Below are 18,917 nucleotides of genomic sequence, written 5' to 3'. Positions count from 1 at the left end.
GGAAGGGGAAAGGAAGGGGAAAGGAAGGGGAAAGGAAGGGGAAAGGAAGGGGAAAGGAAGGGGAAAGGAAGGGGAAAGGAAGGGGAAAGGAAGGGAAATTGGTCCCTTGGTGTGCATTAGGTAGACTAAACAAGAACATCATAGATTTTTCTCAGGGAGTGTCAGAAAGCATCAGTATTGTAAATAATTTAAATTGCATATATCCAGTTATTAGATGCTACTATACGCACAGAGATGCATGAAAGATGTAGACCTGGAAGAATTAGAACAGTTAATTCTTATGATGTTCAGGTAACAAAGAGTAAGGATAGAGAATTCACACTAGACTCTTGCCTGCAGACACAACTGTATTACTTCAGCTAAATCGTTATTCAAACTGATTTATCTACAGCAACGCTCATATACAGACACCCACATTTTATCAGTCATTTTATCAGTCCCACACATTTATCACACCCCTTCTATCAGTCATTCATTTTGATCAGCAGCTTGAGAAAAGTCAACGTAAAACAACTTAAGGATACCTACATAATGGCCTGCATTGGCATAATTAAACCATTTCCAAATATATTATTGAGCTCTGTGTATCGATAAGACTTAAAACATCTCACTGGATAATACTTTGACCAAAATGGCAAAAATACTTTTGATGAATTCACCTAAATCAGTCCTATTGTTCTGGAAACCAAAAGCCGTAACTCTTATGCCTCTTAGTGAAATGACTGTAAACATATCCATGTTTTATAAGTCATACTGGATCTCTCATAAGGCAGTGCAGAGAGGGGACAGATTGTATGAGTTCCAGAGAGGTTCCTTGTATCATCCTCGTGAAAATCTGTCCACCCGTTGTCAAGCTTAGAGTCAGTTTGCAAATATACAGGCACATTAAGACAGGCCTAATTCCACAGATCCCATGTGCACTAGGCATATATCCCAAGGCTGCAGAGGCTGAATATGGTTTTCCACCTTTATACCTGGAGCACTGTAATTTCAGATATCAGCACCGTGAGCTATCCTGGATTTTTATGTGCTTGCTCCCATGGTCTAAACAGCCACTTTGTCAAAGGGATAAATAAAAGCCAGAAAGACTAGTATTAGATGAGAAGCAACAAGCAGGTCATCAAGAACTCTGTGCTGGGCTAACAAAAAAAGTGTGCACCATGTCTTTCTTCTTAGCCTGTTAAGCCCATCCACCTGGTCAGCAAGGGAGCAGCCTCATATGGAAGACTGTAACTAATTGCAAGACATCAGCAAACAACTGTGAAACTCAAGAGCAAACTAGATCTTACCCCCTTTCAGAAAGAATTTTCCCCCTACTACTGCCATGAGCTACTCCATTGCCACAGAGAAGACAAGACTGGTCCTAAAATTTCCAATGTGGCAGCTAGCCAAAATAAGGGCCAAATAATTGAATTTTCTCCCCCCCGCACCAGTCTGCTTCTTGAGAGACCCACAAAATTTAACACACTCACATATATGCATGTAGGGCCACACATTGCAGAAGACTTGCATTAGAAGAAAACCAGTGATCCAGAAATACAGTAAGAGCCAGGAAATGATCAAAAGAAAGTTGCCTGTGCTGATTAGTCTCATGAGCATGTTGCAAGATGCAATCTTCACATAGTATGATTATTCTTTCTGATCAGGACTCCTGCCTGACACAGCAAAAAGGATCTGCATGTTCTGGGGATAAACAAACAAGTAATATGTGCCATCAGAGATCAAAGTAGAGTTATTTTAATAAGTAATATACACTATGTAACATTCAGACATTGGAAACATTCATTCAGTTTCTAAAATATGCTCAAAAGGTCACCATCATTAAAAACTTGTAAGGCTTTTTATTTCGTTAAAAAAAAAAAGAAAGAAAGAAAGAAAGAAATGAGATTTCTCACCTGAGAGTACCCTTACCAGATCAGTAAGTTAGAGTTTCTATCTGTCATAATCAGTATGTTTAGCTCCATCTGTAGATCCCTCCCCCTCACAAGCTATTTTCCTCCCAAATCGTGCAGGTCTCTGGTTAATCCTTTTTTTTTTTCTTCTTCTTCTTATTGCCTTTTCTCTCTCAGACTACATCATTCTGTATTGCTCTCCCCCCCTGCAGCTGAGTCTATTTTAGCCACTTCCTCAGCAGGTGTGGCTTATAAACCCTCCCACAGTAAAAATTTTCTTGAATAAAACTCAACATGTAGCACAACTAATCTTCATTTATTACCGATGTGATTATAAAAATCCAAGCCAAAGCCCAAAATACTTAACAAGCAAGATGAAAATAGCTTCCTATTGCCAAGACCAGAATAAATAGCTGTGAACTATTTTTTTCTGACAATATGTAATATTTATGGTAAGCAGGCAAGCACAGGGTGACTGTAAGCAACTCCAGGTCAAACAGAACAATGGTGAAATCTGTCAGGATATGTGCTTGTCATCACTCCCTTTGACTGTAAAGCACAGAAAAATAGGGAATAAGGATTTCTTGTCTGATACCCCCTGCTTTCAAATAGCCTTTTCTCCACCTTGACAAGAACATAAAATACAGTAGGCATTTCTTTCTGCAAGGAACCATCAGGAAAATGCTGATGCAGGTGTTTCCATGAGGGTTAAGTGCAGTATCTTGTGCAAATTTTGGCAAAACTCTTGCAGTTTGGGATGAGTTTCCCTGACACTTCCTAATGAGTTATAATGCCCAAGACGCTGAAAGAAATGGCAGACAGATGGAGCTCGTGATTCATGCATAGCCAGGAATAGAAGGTAAGTGAGAGTGTTTATAGGAGCCATCCGCAACCTTTCTGCACTGATTTTACAGTCTATTCATTACATTTGGACTTTACACCAGCAAGAGAATCCTCTGAAGAGGATTCTTCAGTATGCAAGCAGCAGTGACCTATAGTGAAATTGTAATAAGATCAGTTGTAATGAAGATTTTAAGCTCCCTGGGTAGAGTAGCTTACCTCAATCTTTACTGAAAAAGGAAGCTCCTGCAAAAGATATCTCAATGTATTATCCACTGACATACTAGTCTTATCAGGGTAGAGTTTTCCTATGCTTGAGAAATAAAGTCATAAATCCTGGCATGCTTATCCGCTCTAACTTTGATCAAGTCCTCCAACTTTCTACTTCAGTATTTCCTTCCATGATAAAAGAGGATACTTGATTTACCTCATATACTGTAAGAATATTTTCATGTTTTTATATTGCTTTTAACATGCAAATGCACTCTACAGCAGAATACAATGCATTTTACTTCATACTACTGCTTTTGTTATGCACAGTAGGGATGTGTCCAAATTGTAATAATTCAGACAAGGCTCACACTGTTCTACAACACTGGGTTATATAGATTTGGAGTACAGGATTAGGTCTGTCTCCTATGAATAGACACAGTATGTGCTTTGGAAAATCTTCAATGAAAAATTAATTTTAGAAAGATGTAAACAGTTTAAATACAACAACAGTGTGCCAATGCATTAGAACTGGAAAATAATCAGTTAAATGAGATAGTCTGTGTGCTCACAAGTCTTCTAAGATTCTTTTTGTCGAGGAAAATTGTAACTGTCTTCAGCAGTTAAGGAGCCAAACATGGACAGACTACCTCCTGTCCTCCTTTCTGCTGCATGACAAAACCCATGATGAATTTGCAGAGTAAAATGTGTCATGACATTCTTCCCAAACACTAGTATCCTAATATCTCCCTTTTTTTACATCAGAAAAGCAGAAATGGGTAAAAAGGAGAAATCACATAGCATCCAGGCAAGAACAGTAAAATCCTGGCCCCACTGAATTAAGTCAGAGGTTTGACAGGGCTACTATTTCAGCACTTTGGGATGGAAAGTTTTGACACTATCTTATCCCTCAGACCTTGATCCATGGACCTGGGTAAGCAATATTTTGTTCCAGACTTGAAACAGAAAATGGACTGCTGTGGTTTATCCCTGTGGCTCTCTAAAACTAAAGGTTCATAAGCACCGAAACAAATGATAAAAGGGAAATTTACCAGAGATGTATTTTGCATCCAGTGTACAAAGGGAGTGCTCAGAGCTAAAGCACCTCCTCACTTAGGGAGACAATTTTTCAGTGAAGCCTTGAAAAATCCTAAATGAGTTTAAGGAAATTTTGTTTAAATCTAGACCCTATGGTATTGAGATGCCAACTTAGGGGGAAAAAAAAAAAAGCATATGCTTTAGCACTAATGGGTAAATTGATTTTTGAGATTGTCCTTCACCTGAGCTCCAAGCAAATAAAGCAACAGAAGGAAAAAACTCTGTGACTCTGGCATATTAGATTAAGATCAATTAAAAAGGCACAGTATTTTTGCAACCAGTCACCACCCTCATATGGAGATACTGCAACTCATGTTTTCTGTAGTACACAATTTGTAGAGAGAGAAGAAAGCAGGTCAAACAAAAAGAACTCTTTCTCTTTTCAAGTAAAGCCTTATATTTCTGGCAGCAAAAATAAACTGAGTTACCACTTGATTACATTATTTTTACAAAGCTGTATTTAGATGACAACTGAGTGCACTAATAGGGGCAGAGCACCTCTAAGTATTTTGCCTTGATTTGACTCACTCCTCATTGATCCGTATGTTGTACAAACACTTAGCAAGAGGTAGTCTCTACCCCAACAGATTGATATCTAATTTTAACAAACAGAAAAGGGAGTTATACTCGAAGGAAGATGGAGATGGGTATTCAGAGGAGGAAACATGTAATTACACTCGGATGTGGTGTGGACGTAATTATTAGCATCTCAGAATTTTTAATTTTTTAAATTTTAAAATTCTTTTTTAAAATTTGTGCACATATATGAGTAGTGATATCAACAATTGTTGTGTTTAACTCCCTCTGTTTCAATAAGCAGATTTCAAATATGCAACTATGTGGCTATGACCAGTTCCTATGGTGCAAGAGTGTAACTTCCCTTCCTCTTTGGATAGTTTGAGGCTGTGTCTGCCTTGATAAATCCTTCATCAAGTACAGTTTCAAAGAAAGGATGAAGTAGGAGCTTCAGTGGTTAGTTTGGGGAGGCTGTTCAAAGAATGTGAGAGAAGTAGCACCACCATCAATTTTTTAAACTATTTCTGTGTATTTAAATTGGAAAGTCACAGATTGTGAAAGAAGAAAATATACAAAAATTAAATTTGGCTCTCACAGCTAAATAGTTACATGAAAGATCCGTGAGCACACATACACACATGTACACACAGGCAACAATAAGTTCTTCACGTGAATGGAGGCCTGAGGAAGCTCATTCATTCACGGCCAAATTTTGGCATTATTGTATCAGCCAATTCCTAGATGATTATCAAGAGGATCACTGGCCATAAGTGGCCAGTGTTGGTGTGGGGAACTGCGGGCACCCTGTGTGGAGGACACTGGGAGCTGCCCTGGTCTGGTCCCAGCTGGCTCCGACCCCAGTGCAAAGAACCAAAGCCTGCCAAACTGCCAGTGGCTGAGGGAGCCTGCAGCAGGACCACAAGAACCCCCCCTCAAAACTAACCGTCCAGGAACTGCTATTCCTGGAAATTCAAAACTGCCCCCCCCCTTTTTTTTAATACTAGCAACTGACTTGTTCCGCTGATACTTAAAAGTCTTATCTGCAATGACTCCCTCCCTCTAGTATGAAGTTTTTCTTTTCCTCTCATTTGCTTTCATGTCTAAACTCCACATTTTTTCTCCTGTGCCTATTCATATGCCTCCCTCTGCTGTTGATTTTTATTCTGTACTTCATAGCTGTATCATTTGTATGAAGTATTACATGAACTGTCAGGACAAAATGCATTGTCCTAACAGGCAGAGTTCTTCCTAGGAGTATGAGGAGGTGGATGGGAAGGGGCAATTTTTTAAATTCTGCCTAATTTTTATACTGCAATGATCACTCTGTCTATTTAACGGAAGTCAAGCCAGTGGAAGACAATGGAAATAGGTCCATAGTAGTATCTATTTCCCTATGGTACTGTGAAAATGGCTAGGCAGACTGTAGAATTGATGATACCACTAGTCATATATACGCACAAATTTCAAAAAAGAAAACACTGCTTTTAAAAAATTTTTAAATTAAAAATTCTGAGATGCTAATAATTACATCCACCCCACATCCAGGTGTAATTACATGTTTCCTCCTCTAAATACCCATCTCCATCTTCCTTCGAGTATAACTCCCTTGTCTTTCCCATGAAGGCAGGATCATATTCAGGGACCCTTGCAATGTACCAGAAGCAATCACCTGGGTTCAGATTCAGCTGCTTTTACTGATGAAAAGCATTACTTTTCTTATCAAATAGCTCCATTAAACCCTACATAAAAAAAAATCAGACCCTGAATACATAATTCTGTTTTCCAGCTTTCTGAATGCAGTAAGCTTGAATCTGGACCCACTTTCACTGGCGGAACTCAACTGGTAGAGGTGGGTTCATTTCTGTGGTACAGAAGTATCACAGAGCAGAACTGGGTCAGGTATACACACTAGAGAAAAGTAATGTGTCCAACTGCAGAGCAGTTGGTTTTTTAGCATATGCTATTGAAGACAATTGAAACTTTGCAAATGCTTCCCTTTAACAATAATCACTGCGCACAGGTTAGGCTTCATGAAGTTACCTTTACAAAAGCAAGAAATGGTTAGTCAATTTGTTCAAAACTAGGAATACTGTGCCTACATTCTCTGTGGGATTTCATAGCTCCACCTGCCAGGCAGATTCCCAGACTTCCTCTGTATTCTTTTTATTCTCCTTCTCTTGGGAATCTTTTATTACCACAATTTGGCTTCAGTTATATTAGCAAAAGACCTTAATTCAAAAAAATATTTAAGCAGGTTTCCGCCCTCTAGCATCTTGGTTTCATAGAGCTAAATTAAGATTAGCAGATTCCTATGTGTTTCCCATTGGACTTTGTTGCGGAGAAATTATTAAACACTCTAAACTGTTATGAAGATTTAATAATTTGCATTTGTTTGCATCAGGGGCATGTAATTCTCTCTCTGCTTTTATATAAAGCATTTATTAGATCATTTGTACCACATGACACTAAAGAAAATTAAGAAAAAAATCTTACTGTTTAATTCCAACTAGAGTAAAAACCTCCAGGGAATTAGATGATTAACATCATTTTTAGTTCCCCTAAAATCTTAAGCCAGTGCTATCCCTTGCCAAATAAAGGCTGCTTCAGGGATGCAATAAACTTGGCTTCCCTACAACTTTCCTAAACCTGACTAAAAATAATTGCTATGAATGTCACAAGGGACTAGATAGTATTCCTATGTACAGAATTTTGAATGGAGTATAAGTATGCAATGATTTCTTCTTTAGATGCTCAAAAACATGTACTAACCAACTGAACTTTGACCAGTGGTCACTTGAAAAGTAATTTCTGGACCCAGTTCTGAAAATGAATCAGGACAGGAAGTCCTGGCTAGAAGTCACTGATAATCTTTCTTTGAGCAGATTAACACCCTTAATATCAAACGCATTCAAAGGTAGTATAAAAATTACTAGATTCTAGCTTCCCTGTTTTCTCAAAATAAGAGTTACCCATACAGGCAAGGCAGATACCAAAAAGCACCCCGAGACTGATACTGCTGATTAATGTCATATAAATATTGCCCAGTAGACCTACTACTACAACAAGCAGTAAAAATAACTCAGGTAAGAAAGGACAGTTTGAAACCATCAATGAGGGATTAAACACTGTCACATTCTGCAATGCCTGATTCCCAGAGATTATCTATTTGTCTTCACCTGTATGGATACTGAAATATCATTTTTAAAGTAGATGAGGAGTTCCTTTCAGAAGAGAACAGCACTTTTTGTCCTGTTAATGAGTTTCATGAACCACTTTAGTAGCAAGAACATTTATCAGCTTCACTAGATTTTTGTATACCATTGGAAAAATCCAAAATGTCTTTTTTTTTTTTTATCTGCTAGTTAAATGATTTAATCATGAATCCCACTGCATCACACTTTTTGGGAAGATTCTCTATTCAAGACAAACAATAATTTTAATTTATGGCCTCTTCCTGGACTCTCATTTGTTTAAAAGTCTGTTTTTCACAGAAATATCTGCCAGGTGCACTAGCTGCACAAAACTAATTTCATTTTAATTTGGGTTGTTGCTTTCCTTCCTTTAAATCTAACAACAGAGGAAAACTAAAGCCAGGATAACTGTAACTACCTGAGAACTTTCACATTAGTTTTGACAAAAAACAAGGAATGAAGGGTATTATCATGTCTCCTTTAGCCCTTTTCTAGACTAAATAAAATACATTTTTCACTGCTCTCTCTGAGAGTATGTATTCTCTGAGATTATGTATGTAATCTTTGATCTTGTGCTCTTCAGTAGACTTTCTCCAATAGGACACACCTTTCCTGGAGCACTAAGTCCCACACTGGTCACTTCCTCTAAGGGTGGTCTTGCCAGCATAGGCTAGAGAGGGAAACTACTTTGTGCATTACATTTGTGCAATAGCATTTCTATTTATGTACCTGCATGGCACTGTTGACTTGTGATCACTTTATGATCCACTGTAACAAACACAATTAACTTTTGATTTGTGAGCAACTTGACTATAGCTTCCATGCCAGACTCTCTCACACAATGACCAGCAAGGACTGATGGGTTTGTGAAACCACAAGTTCAGGAGGAAGTGAGTCAGGGATGCTGCTAAAGCAGACACTTCTGGACCAGCTGGGGAATCTGGCTTCATGTCCAGTCCAACTCAGCCTTGAATGAATGGAGTACAAAGATCCCAAGAGAGTGGTGGTTATCTCCCACCTTTGGGGGAGATGACACCAAGGCAGAAGTCATGTATCTCACAACTCTTAGACAAAGATTTTGTATGCAGGGTACAAAAGGTTGACCACTCTTTTGCTACAGCCATTCTCCATCCTGTGTTTAATTGCTACAGCTTTCACGAACATATCTTACACTGAAATGCATTATGTTCCTTTCAGATCACTTTTTTCCAATTTGTCATTTTCACTCTGCTTTTTCTATCCTTCCTGCTTACAACTTCCTTTATCTCAAAATTTGATTTGGGTCCCTCATCCTCGTTATCAGTAAAAACTGTTATGGAACCCACAGAACTCTATGAACCCACAAGAATCACTGATAAGTTTTCTGGTTTAAAACCAGAGGTATAAAGGTAGATTATACACCTACCTTACAGAAGTTTTATCCAGATTGTATTTTAATAGTTATTAAAAATTAAAAATATTATTACTGAATTTAAGAAATATCACATCAACCTCTTCCTCTTCAGAAAGCTCCTTACACAGTCATAAAGGAAATCAGAATAATTTGACATAATTCGTTCTGATTTATTAATGCCAGCTGTTGCTTATTACTTTATTATCATCTAGTGCTTACAAATAGATAATTTATTCCTATATATTTCTAGGAATGGAAATTGGGCTAAGTACAAATCCCTCGGTTGTCTTCTTCTACCCTTCCATCCTTTCGTAGACAGACACTCTGATTTCTATTTTGCAGGCCGCTAGATTCTCCCTCATACTTGACGAAGTAATACATTAGTTTCAGCAATACTTTTACAGCTATGCACACCCAGTTGTTGATAATGAAGGCCAGTTTATCCTCTCCCCCCATAGAGATCCGTGCAGATGAGATATGACATACAGTATTGGGATATCTGAGGAGATCTGAATTATTGTTACTTACTCTGTAGCTATTCTCTTTTGCAAATAAATAAAGGGGTCAAGTCTCCTAGACTGTGGTTCATGGGCAAGTTTCATGACAACTGTGTTCACACAGGGGAAAAAAAAGTAAATGACACTTCAGATATTTCATGAGATAAAAATGCAGAATGACCTAGACAACTTCCAACTAGATTTGTAGACCACAAGGTTGCAACACACAGGAATGACAAGAAATTCCCTGTGGCTGGGGCAATAACAGGTATACACATCATATTTCATTTGTGATGTTTATAGCTACTAAACGCGTGCCAAAACAAAGGGCATAACTCCCAGCCTGTCAACATTAGCCTCTCAAGGCCCAGATGTGAGACACTGGCCTTTAATATATTAAAGGTATATATTAAAAAGATAACAAAAACATGGGGAAGAGTGAAAAATAGCATGGCATAACATGGAAAGGACCTAAAAACACGTGATGAATTGCTTTCACATAGTTTTCTATCTATCAGCCTTTCTTATGACAGAAATGAAGTGTTAGATAACACAGGAGCTATACGGTATGAAAGCTAAAATAGAGGAATAGTGCCTAAGTTGCCTTTCCCTGTTTAGAAAATGTTTCATAACACAAGAGGCTAGAGACCACATAATCACAATGCACATTTGCAGAGGTGGATGGAGCCCTGATCCAATTGCGTTACCGCAAAATAGAAATCTTAACAAGACTGAGAGATGCCTGTGCTCTGCTCTGAACTAATGAATGTTTATCTGTGAGAGAAAAATCAAATGTGACAGTAGACTTCTTTTAACAAAACCCCCCAAGCACTGACTAGATAACCACCCTGAACAGGGGAAAAAAAAACCCATATATACACATATATTTCATATATACAAATATATATTATATATAAATATAAATTTATATAAATATATAGAATAAAATATATAATAATATTTTATATATATATTTTACAGTAATGATAGCTAGAGGCCAAGCATTTACAAGCTAAGTGAACTTTATCTACCAAGAAAATGAAGGGACTGGGACATGGTTAGCCCTGCTTAAAGTTAGGATGAGACCTGGAACTAGAACATGCTTTGAGGATTATGCATTTAAGAACATGATATAAAGACATAAAAGTATACGCATTAAGGACATTAATCAAGCTAGCAGTCAAGGGTCAGAAGAGGGGCTTACAGCAAGACACAAGTTTTCTTTTACACCAGCTAAGGATCAATTGCAGATGCTGTTTCAAACAAAGCATTGATCTCAGCATCTAGCTGAATGGGCTTGCTTATGCAACAATTGCTAATAGGTCTCAGAGAAGGGAGGGCCTAAACTCATCCTGGGTTAAAAGCACTCCCTTTTGTCCTAAGCTGGACCACAGAATGGTATTGCATCAAATATAGTAGACAGCTATTGAAAAAATAGGAGGAAAGACTTAACGCAGAGAACAAAACAAGAACCACAAAAGGGCACTGAGAAGAGCTTTAATAGGAATCAGGGGACAAGCAGATATTGCCCACAGACTTGAAATGGGACAAGAAAGAAGCCTCACAGCTTCTGAGGCCCCTTCCTTCCCCCACAAGTAGGTAATCTCCCTTTTGAAGACAGATTTATGACTATGCATATGTTTTCACACATTCTGTACACAATGAGGAGGAAAATACAGAGAACATAGCAAGAAGTTCTGGAAAAGAAGGTTCAACCTGGAGCATCTTGAACTAAATGTGTACATGTGTTTCTTCCTCCCTGCAAAATTGGTATGAGTTGGAGAAATTGTGTCATCAGCACTCTAGGAAGCCTACAAATCTCTGTAGAAGCTGCTGCCTGACACTGTTGTCAAACCATGCAAAGATGGAGTAAATGCTGGACCTCTTATATTCCTCCCAGTCTAACATCTCATCACTTTCAGTCAGTGTGTGGCAGATGAGTGATGAGCCTAATAGCAAGTTTTGCAAGGACAAATATCAGGATCAGATGGGAGACCCCACAGTACTCACCTGAAAATGAAACATGGATGACAGTAGACAGTAGGTGTGATACCCTGTGCAGAAGACTAGCACCATGTAGTCCCTACAGGTTTACTGGTACAGGCCACCAATTTTGTTGACTTTAGTCATGGCTCATCACCTTCACGATGAAGTGGTGCTTCTGTAGTAAATGCTCTGTGAAGAAATCCAGTTGTGGTGTCCTGAACACTGTGATGTATCTATATCCTTGACATGGAGAAGACTGTCACCACAGAGAAGTCTTGACAGAAAAACACCCTCAGAAGCAGTGGAGTTGACGTGACCAGATATTCCAGAGGCATATGCAGTACCCGCAAGAATCCCATCCTGTCAGCATCAGCTAACCAGTTATGAACTTAGACCTACCTCAATCTTAAAGTGGTCTAGTCCAGACACTCTTTTTAGTTTTCTGTGATACCATTATATAGACTAGAAGTTTACCCCTCTGCAGTCAGTATCTCATATTTTAGGAACTTGGATTATTTTATCAGCAAGGATCTCTTTGATTTCTCATGGCAAAACTATTTCAGATTACTTTTTAGTTGGGAGAGGGGGGTTGATTTTATCATTTAACTATTTTTCTACATTTCCACAGAGGAATAACTGCCAATGATGGTGCAGAACCAACTGTGACAGTGCGCTCCTTTTCCCCCCCACTGATGTGCTCTCTCCTCCTCAACCTGACCTCCCTGTAAACAGCATGTATGCACGGGCTAGTTGAGCATGCACCAACTAGGGCCTGTCTAGTATGCAAATATGACTATGAGTCAATCATCTCCCCCCCCATAAAGAGGGGGCAGCCCAGAGCCCATTGAGCTCTCCTGCATGGCAGCGGGCTGCACTGCAGAACCTCCCCTTGAGCAGGGACGCCTCTCAAGGTTACTCCTCGAGGTTGAGAGATTCCTTACCGTGACAGATCCTCGGTAAGTGATTAATAGCATGCTGAACTTTTGCAAACTTGGCGAAACTTTGCTGAGTTATATCTCTGACTAATTGCGCACATAATCCCTTAGACATAAACCGTTGACCAAGTCTGAGACTAGGACTGGATCCAGCCGCATCTAGGCTTCTCTCCGAAGGAGTTTAGAAAGCCAGGGGGTCCAGTCGGAACCTCGTGACTCAACAGGAGGGTCTCCTTTGCACACACTCCTTTAGACATAAACTGTTGACCAAGTCTGGGACTAGGACTGGATCCAGCCGTACCTAGGCTCCTCTCTGAAGGAGTTTAGAAAGCAAGAGGGTCCAGTCTGAACCTCGTGACTCAATGGGAGGGTCTCCCTTGTGCGTGCATCTGACCCTGTCCTTCATGCAGTAAATAACTGAGTGAACCTTGCCAATCGAACCTCGTTAAATCGTTCTTATTTACAATTGAACTTTGTTAAGTCGCTATCTTACTTAGGCAATAAATGTAGTGCTGCTTCCCTCTTACAAGTGAAGTGCATCACTCCTTTTGCAATACCAACCCTGCATTCTTCAGCTGCAAAGTTCAGATCTGGATTCATTAATGACTGTGTAGCCTCAGCTTGAATGGGTTCTGGTTGATATTACTGTCAACCAGATATAACTGTATGCTATGAAATGCATCAGGGCTTTTCACCTTCTCCCTCTTTGTTCCCCTTGTCCCCTTCAAGACCCTGGCTAATCTAAACTTGCCAAAACAAAAAGAAATGTTTCAAATCTGTGAAAAAGCTGTCTTAACACCCCATCTCTGACAGTGCCACTTAAGTCTGATGCACCTGGAATTTGCAGAGGGCCTTATAATGAAGAGTTATTAAATTGATTACTGGAAAGGGTTATTGCAAACCCAGGTAAGAGCTGACTTACTGTATAAAACATGAGTGTTTACATCCTGTATATATGCAGCACTACGAGAGTGGATGCATATATGTTATCTATTTCTTTACAATACCAAACACTCACACAAAGAGTTCTGAGAAAACTGACTATAAGAGTACACAAACTAAGTGGCAGGTGAAATAGGTGCATTAGATCTCCTTGCTGCCATGGATTTCCTCTCAGAAGGATTACTGGATTAAAATCCTACTGATACAGCTAAATATAATTTTATCAAGCTCAATCCACTGTCCCTGAGAAATCTGAGTTTCTCTACAGGAAAGTGGAGGCTAAAAAAAGATAACTGCACTCAGCAAGAAAACAGAAGCCACAGAGTCATGTGGAAAGAAAGAAAATTTTCAAGACAGTGTAGGAGCTGATACAGCAGATACTTTAAGAGGACTTGTCAGACAAGAGCATACTAAAAATTGCAAAAATGACAAACCAGATCAGGGCTAAGAATACTTGAGCACTGGGGATGCAAAAGAATAAAAATATACTGGTACTTGACAAAGTGCTTTTGTTGAATTTAAAATCCTATAACATCACGTCCTAAATAACTAAATATAATGCAGAAGAGCAGGACTGACATATTTCATAGAAACAAGTTTAGATCTAAAGCAAGGAGGAACATATGTAATGGCACTCTGGAGTGCCAACACTTGTGACAGAACGAGTAGTTCCACAATTCAGATGCTTGTGAAATAAAAATGTGATCTAATGGTGGAAAGATATGTTCAGATTTTTAAGTAAGTCCCGTGAGTGAGTGAAGAAAATTATGGATTACAGTGGAAAAAAGCCATTTTGTAAGGATAGCAGTCTTTGTGAACAAAAGACAATGGGAATTAATGGAAAGTAAATTAGAAAGATGTCAGACACCTACAACATAGCTTTTAGAATCAAACTTAAAATATTGTCCTCTTGCTTCTAATTTCAGTTACTACAACCGTGCTGACTTCAGATCAGAAACTCCAATCATATTAGACGTATAAATAGTCTTAAAGCTTCAAAACATTTATTCTAAAATGACAATACATTACCAAAGTCCATGATAAAGAGAGTACTACTAACGTTGTCTTCTGTCATGAACAATATGCTCAGAACCACGTAATAAGTCCTTTTTAATTAATGAATAATGTGACAATGCAGATAATTTCTCCAAAACAGAACAGAGTAACGCAATGAGGCATTTACTGTTTCGCTTCTTGGCAAAAAGTGTTCAGTGGCTGTAGAGCTGGTTACTCTAGAAGCAATGCCAACACTCCCCTGTAGAGGGCAACAGAGGACCTCCGTAAATGGTTTGGATTTTTTCGTAGTAAGAAAAGTATAAAAAAGCATTTTAGGTAAACATATAGCTAAAGAAAACATTTGCCATTCTCTTCCCGCCCAATCCCAGCTGCTTTTGTAATTATAACCAACAACTGCATTTCAACTTTTTAAAATAAAATCTTTTTAAGGTGAGAACAAAAACTGCAATTTTCTTTGAGAGATGTGTGAAGCCGAAACATCTCGGAAGAGTAAGCAAGGAACAGCTTTACTCAGGATAGGAAGTTGTTGATATATTTCATATTAATGTTTTCAGTACAAGATTTCTAGTACATTTCTGATCTTTTTTCTAATTTTCTGAGACTAATTAGCTCTCTGTTCCTACAGCTGTTGCAAAAAGTTACGCTATATGCTCCAGATAAACAGGAAAAAAGGGGGAGGGCAGAAGGCTCCCTTGACAGGGCTGCAGAACTCTCACTTTACTTCAGAATCTGCTGTTCCTTTTAGTCTTTGGCTCTGTTTTACCTTACCAGTGGAGTGTCATGTGGTATGTGTTACCACTAGATAATAAGATAATACCTACCAGGATTACAGTGAATAATCTTCTAGTGACTCTGCAAGTATTATCTGTTATCTCAGAGTAATGCAAATTTTCTTATCATTACTTGTTTGTATTCCTATAGCATCTGTGGGCCCCAATCATACCTCAGCAGTTGCTAAAGCTAAGCGCAACCACAAAACAAAAAGCTGTGCCCTTCTGTTGTTCATCTTAAACTCTAAACTACCTTATCATGTTTTCTGAACACACAGCAGAGAACACATGAACTTAGGAAGCAACTGTGAGATGCAGGCCTGCCACGAGCTCCAACACTCCAGCTGGAGGATGTTCATGCCTAGCACTCCCACTTTAGCAACAATCTTGCTCACCCTTTCACTGTTCCTTTTGCAAGAGCTGAGCCAGGAAAAAACAGCTGTAGGTAACTGAGATGAAGGGCTTATTTCAATATATTATTACAAATTTTATCCTGCACAGAAGATACAGATTAAATGACCTCAAAGGTCATGTCCACCTATAAATTGCCTGCTTCTCTGCTATTTTAAAGAAAAACATATGACCTACTGAAAGACATATTTCAAAGACAGAACAGACCTCCTACTCTTTTATAGAGCAGTTTTCACCTCTACCACTGCATATATATTAAGAGGGATTGATAACTGAGGCTTTCCTACAGGAAGAGGAGTTCTTTCCCTGCTGAGGGCCTCCCTTTGTTTTATACCTAGTCACATGCATGCTTACCAACAGATCTGTTACACAGACACATACAACACAAGCAAACACTTTCCCTAGTGATATCTGTGGTGCCTGTTAGGTGTTTCTTCTGCCTGACAATCCTAATGAGTGAGGTATAAACTCACACCTACTATTCATATATACATACCTATACATATATATACACCTATACCCATACATACCTACTACATACTCATATATCTACTATTCAACAGCATTCTGGGTCCTCAAATCACTTTTCCCCCTGCTATAAGAGGAATCCTTTACAAAATTTCTGTTACATATTCCAGGTTTGCACCACCTATGAAAATTTTATTAACTTTTATTTGACTCAATATAAGCCACATTAACAGAGGCCTATGACTCTCCATAAATTGTTATTGCTGTCTTGGTGTGCACTATGAGCCTCCCCCTTCTAGCACAAATCCAAATACAAAAATACTGTAATGCTAAGAAAGCACTCTAAGGAATAAGGAATAGAAGTTTACTAGTGCCCTGCATGAAAAGGAAAAAAGCATAATATGGAAAAGGGATCAAGCACAGTATGGATTCACAGAATGCCCATTAAGTGATCCAATTCCTGGCTGCCAGCAACTGCCTGGTATCATATTCCTTGTATATCTAAAATTGTGACCCATCCATGAGTGTTTAGCACAACTTTAAGAACTTTCATGGGTTTTTTTGGAGCTCTCAAAATATTAAAGTGCAAAATATAGTCTTTGAAAACAGCTTTAAAAGAACTGCTATCTGTCACAAGGCTAAACATGATCCAAACACGTGAACAGAACTGCTGCTTCCCAAAGCTAGACTCAATCCATTAGATAGATCGCAAATGACCTTATGAATTACAGCTCTACAGTTACAAAGCCCTAGTGTCAAACTCTTGTCAGAGTGAATTATCTCATTCCAGGACCCTTCTTTGGGGACAACTATTGCTTAATTATAGAAGGTTTTATAAAAAGAAATTTTAAATCCTTTCTTTCAAATAATGAAAACAAAATTGTTCTCTGTTCTCTGCAACATTTTATACCTAATTGCTGAGAAGAAAAATGAATCTTCTGTGCCCAGAAATACATACATATATATTTCTACAGAAGTATTAAAAAGTACTGAGGAAATAATACTCAGTCTTTTGATTAACTCACATTATTCAAGGAACAGAATGAAAAGATTGTGAGTGGAATATTAGCCCAAGATAATGGACTCCTAGTGACACTGCTACATAATTGAGGTAGAGCAGATAATACTATGAAAAATAGATTGAGCTAGAGGGTTTATTTTCAGAGTTGGATACATTAATCCTTTGACTGCTATACTGTGTCATTACTTAGCAGGTCAACGCTCAAGGTACCAAATATTTTCTGAATGCACTGACAGCAGTTCCCCTCAGAATAAGTGGAAAGAGAAGATGCTTAGCATCTCCAAAAGTTATTCAGCATTTTACAACTGTTTTCAGTTGTGCCACCTGGCAGATAATAGAAACGTAAGGTATGTATTTATTTTATTTTAAATATGATAACATGGTAGGAAAGCTGCTCATTGTGGTTTTATACTACCAATGACATGCTTAACACTGCACTGAGGGGGAACATTTTGAAAAAAAAAATCCAAAATAATGTTCTTCCTGGCATAATAATTGGAGACCATCTCACTTGTAGAATAATGGGTTTTATTCAGAGAACATTCTACTTCCATTGTTATTATTTTTTTTCACTGACTAAATTATTTAAAGACACACTTAATGATTGTTACAGTGCTTTTATGCTATTCATCACTGAACTGTTTCCAACATTCAGTACAATTTATAGTTTCTACTTGAAGGAATAGTGCTCCTTGAAGGAAAGCTGCTTATAAAAAAAATTAAAATCCAACATCATGAACTTCATTAGCTCCCTCCCAGCTAGGCCTCCCTCCAACTATCCCCCAAAATGTCTTGGTTTTGCCTTTCAGATTATATTGTACTTTTTTTGTTTGTTTTGGAATGATCTTTGAATTCTCTTTCCTACCTCAGCCCATCAGTGTTTCCCAACTTTAAAACAATTATGCTTCCCACAGTTTCCCTTATAGCAGCTTTCTTCTTTTAGCCCCACACTGGTACCCCAGTCTTACCATAAAACATGTCATCAGCCTAAGATTATTTCAGTCTTACATTTCCAGGTATTCTTGAAAGCCATCATCCTGAGTCGTGGTAGGATCTCCTGCAGGTAAGAGGGGCAAGTTCAGAGTCTCCTATCTCCTCCTTTAGGTCCTGCCCCTATGCATGAAGGTGGATGAGAAACTGACCTCATATTGCAGGAGGCACGGAGACACCAAAGTCAGCCTGATATACAGGACTTCTCTCCTTCAAAACTGCTTCAAAGGATTTTCTTTGTGCTGGAAGGAAACAGAACCAGAAAGGGGCTAAGGCTCAGAGTTCTAGCGTCTAGACGACTGTATGTGAACAGACAAAAGTTATTTTGTGGAAAAAATACTGATAATCGTCCAACCTCTCACTTGGATTTTACCGATTACAGCAGGTAGGTCTGCCAGCACCTCCGGCTGTCTCACAGATACAAATACTCAAGGCCCGGAGCTTAGCCGAGGACAGCGCACGACCAGCAGCAAAGCCACCCTGCAGTCTTACGAAGTCTCCTTTGTTCTCCCAGGGCGAAAGCAATGAAAAAACTGCGCACTAGCCGGGAGAGGTGCAGGAAACCTCCACCACCCTGCCCTTCCCCGCCCTCCCCGCTTGGGCAGAGACCGGCCCGAAGCAGCTGCGTGCACCCAGGGGCGAACTAACGGCCAGCGCGAAAGGACAGGGCTGCGGGAGAGTGCGAACTAACGGCCGGCGCGAGGGGGCGGGGCTGCGGGAGAGGGCGAGCTAACGGCCGG

The 18,917-nt window shown here is 39.0% G+C and overlaps 1 long non-coding RNA gene across 1 annotated transcript; it reads right to left on the bottom strand.

Moving 5' to 3' along the window:
* Positions 1–14,487: 14,487 nt before the first annotated feature.
* LOC112970175 lies at positions 14,488–18,880 on the bottom strand. Its single transcript, XR_003254916.1, has 4 exons — positions 18,551–18,880; positions 18,330–18,419; positions 18,156–18,244; positions 14,488–14,755 (listed from the first exon to the last, which is right to left on the bottom strand). It is a non-coding gene; the product is annotated as an uncharacterized LOC112970175 (long non-coding RNA).
* Between the last annotated feature and the right edge of the window lie 37 nt (positions 18,881–18,917).

The sequence above is a fragment of the Apteryx rowi genome, unplaced genomic scaffold (assembly GCF_003343035.1).
Source record: "Apteryx rowi isolate R43461 unplaced genomic scaffold, aptRow1 scaffold_385, whole genome shotgun sequence".
In the NCBI taxonomy this organism is placed as follows: domain Eukaryota; kingdom Metazoa; phylum Chordata; class Aves; order Apterygiformes; family Apterygidae; genus Apteryx; species Apteryx rowi.
The sequence above is the reverse complement of the archived record's forward strand: the minus strand, read 5'-3'. Positions and strand labels throughout refer to the sequence as shown.